Source organism: Trachypithecus francoisi, unplaced genomic scaffold, assembly GCF_009764315.1.
Source record: "Trachypithecus francoisi isolate TF-2019V2 unplaced genomic scaffold, Tfra_2.0 Contig00627, whole genome shotgun sequence".
In the NCBI taxonomy this organism is placed as follows: domain Eukaryota; kingdom Metazoa; phylum Chordata; class Mammalia; order Primates; family Cercopithecidae; genus Trachypithecus; species Trachypithecus francoisi.
In genome coordinates, this window is record NW_022680775.1 from 69,655 (window position 1) to 73,435 (window position 3,781).

The following is a 3,781-nucleotide window of genomic DNA, read 5'->3' on the forward strand; positions in this document are numbered from 1 at the left end:
TTTTATCAAACTGCTCAATGAAAAGAACAGTGTAACTCTGTGAGATGAATTCACAAATCACAAAGCAGTTTCTAAGAAAGCTTCTTTCTATATTTTTTCTGAGGATGTTTCATTTTTCTCGTTAGGCCTCAATGTGCTTGTGAATGTCCCATTTCAGATTCCACAAAAAAGTGTTAGCACACTTCTCAATGAAAAGAACAATACAACACTGTGAGTTGAATTCAGCTATCACAAAGAAAGTTTAACAAAAATCTTTTTGGTTTTTATCAGAGGATATTTCCTTTGTCACCATAATCCTCCACGAACTCCCAGATATCCCTTTGCAGATTCCTTGTAACCACTGTTAGCAAATTGCTCCATGAAAAGAAAGGTGTAACTCTGTGAGATGAATTCACACATCAGAAAGTACTTTTCAGAAAGATCCTTTGTGGTTATTATCTGAGGATATTTCCCTTGTCACCATAGGCTTCGATGTTATCCAAAATATCCCTTCTCAAATTCCCCAAAAACAGTGCTACCAAACCGATCCATTGAAAGGATCATGTAACTCTGTGAGATGAATTAACACATCACAAAGCAGTTGCTCAGAAGGCTTGTTTCCAGTTTTTATCCGATTATATTTCCTTTGTCACAATAAGCTTCAATGCACTCCGAAATATCAGATTGCAGATTCCAAGAAAAGAATGATAGCAAACTACTCAATGAAAAGCACAGTGTAACTCTGTAAGTTGAATTCACACATCACAAAGCAGTTTCTCAGAAAGCTTCTTTTTGTTTTTTGTCTGAGGATATTTCCTTTCTCATCATAGGCTTCAATGCACTCCCAAATATCCTTTTACAGATTCTTCAAAAACAGTGTTAATAAACTGCTGCAAGAAAAGAATCATGCAAGTCTGTGAGATGAATTGAAACACCACAAAGCAGTTTCTCATAAAGTTTATTTCTAGTTTTTGTCTGAGGATATTTCCTTTGTCACCATAGGCTTCAATCCAATTCAAAATATCCCTTCTCATATTCCCCAAAAACAGTGCTACCAAAGTGATCCATGAAAAGACTCATGTAATTCTTTGAGTTGAATACCCACATCACAAAACAGTTTTTCAGAAAGCTTCTTTCTAGTTTTTTTATGAGGATAATTTGTTTCCACCATAGGCTTCAATGCATATGAAATATCCCTCTTCGGATTCCCCAAAAAAAGTGCTACTAAACTACTCCGTGAAAAGAATCATGTAACTCTATGAGATCAATTCAAAAACCCCAAAGCAGGTTGTCAAAAACTGCTTTCTATTTTTTGTCTGAGGATATTTTATTTTTCATGACAGGCCTCAATGCAGTCATGAATATCCCTTTGCAGATTCCACGCAAAAAGTGCTAGCAAACTTCTCAATGAAAAGAACGGTGTAACTCTGTGAGGTGAATTCACATATCACAATGCAGTTTTACAGAATTCTTCTTTTTGGTTTTTGTCAGAGGATATTTCCTTCATCACCATAATCCTCCATGCACTCCCAAATATCCCTTTGCAGATTCCACAAAAACAGTGTTAACAAACTACCCTATGAAAAGAAATGTGCAACATTGTGAGATGAATTCACGCATCACAAAAAACTTTCTCAGAAAGATTCTTTCTAGTTTTTATCTGAGGATATTTCCTTTGTCACCACAGGCTTCAATGTGATCCCAAATATCCTTTCTCAGATTCACGAACAAGAGTGCTCCCAAACTGATCCATGAAAAGAATGTGTAACTCTGTGCAATGAATTAACACATGGCAAAGTGATTTCTCAGACAGATTCTTTCCAGTATTTCTGTGAGGATATTTCCTTTGTATATTTCCTATACAGCTTCAATGCATTCTGAAATATCCTATTGGAGATTCCAAGAAAACAGTTTTAGCAAACTGCTCATTGAAAAGAACAGTGTAACTGTGTGAGATGAATTCAAGCATCACAAAGCAGTTTCTCAGAAAGCTTCTGTTAGTTTTTATCTGAGGATACTTGCTTTTCCACCATAGACATCAAATCGCTCCCAAAAATCCCTTTGCAGATTCCATGAAAACATTGTTAGCAAACTGCACCATGAAAAGAAAGGCATAACTCTGTGAGATGAATCGATGCAACACAAAGCAGTTTATTAGAAAGCGTCTTTTTGGTTTTTAACTGAGGATAATTCCTTTGTCAACGTAGGCTTCAACGCGCTCTCAAATATCCTATTGTAGATTCCACAAAAACAATGTTATCAAACTGCTCAATGAAAAGAACAGTGTATCTGTGTAAGATAAATTCACACATCACAAAGCAGTTTCTCAGAAATCTTCTTTCTAGTTTTTATCTGAAGATATTTCCTTTTTCACCATAGTCCTCAATATGCTCCCAAATATCCCCTTGAATATTCCACAAAAACAGTGTTAGCAAACTGCTCCATGAAAAGAAATGTGTAACCTTCTGTGGTGAATTCACACATCACAAAGAAGTTTCTCAGAAACCTTCTTTCTAGTTTTTATCTGAGGATATCTCCTTTGTCACCATAGGCTTCAATGCAATCCAAAATATCCCTTCTCAGATTCCCCAAAAACAATGTTACCAAACTGATCCATGAAAAGAATTGTGTAACTCTGAGATGAATTACCATAACATAAAGCAGTTTCTCAGAAAGTTTCTTTCTAGTTTTTATATGAGGATATTTCCTTGGTCACCATAAGCTTCAATGTGCTGCAAAATATTCCATTGTAGACTCCAGGAAAACAGTGTTAGCAAATGGCTCAATGAAATGAACAATGTAAATCTGTAAGATGAATTTACACATCACAATGCAATTTCTCAGAAAGTTTCCTTCTACTTTTTCTCTGAGGATATTTCCTTTTTCACCATAGGCCGCTATGCACTCCCAGACATCCCTTTGCAGATTCCACGAAAACTGTGTTAGCAATCTACTCCATGAACAGAAAGGTGATACTCTGTGAGATGAATACGCACATCACAAATAATTTTCTGAGAAAGCTTCTTTCTAGTCTTTATCTGAGGATGTTTCCTTTGTCACCCTAGGCTTCAAAGTGATCCAAAATATCCCTTTTCAGATTCCCCAAAAACAGTGCGGCCAAGCTGCTCCATGAAAAGAATGGTGTAACTTTGTTATATGAATTCACACATCACAAAGCTGTTTCTCAGACAGCTTCTTTCTAGTATTTATCTGAGGATATTTCCTTTTTCTCCATATTCTTCAGTGTGCTCCAGAATATCCCATTGCAGATTCCATGAGAAAAGTGATAGCAAACTTCTCAATTAAGAGAATGGTGTAACTCTGTGAGATGAGTAGACACATCACAAAGTAGTTTCACAGAAAGCTTCTTTCTAGTTTTTGTATGAGTATATTTCCGTTTTCAACATATGCCTCAATGCACTCGTGAATATCCCTTTTCAGATTCCATGAAAATAGTATTAGCAACTTGCTCCATGACAAAAAAGTGTAAATCTGTGAGATGAATTCGCACATCAAAAAGCAGTTTCTCAGAAAGATTCTCTTTGTTTTTTCTCTGAGGATATTTCCTCAGTCACCATAGGTTTCAATGTGCTCCCAAATATCCTATTGCAGATTCCACAAAAACAATGTTAGCAAACTTCTCCATGAATAGAAAGTTGTAACTCTGTGAGATGATTTCACACATCACAAAAAACTTTCTCAGAAAGCGTATTTCCAGTTTTTATCTGAGGATATTTCCTTAGTCACCATAGACTTCAATGATATCCAAAATATCCCTTCTCAGATTCCCCAAAAACAGTGC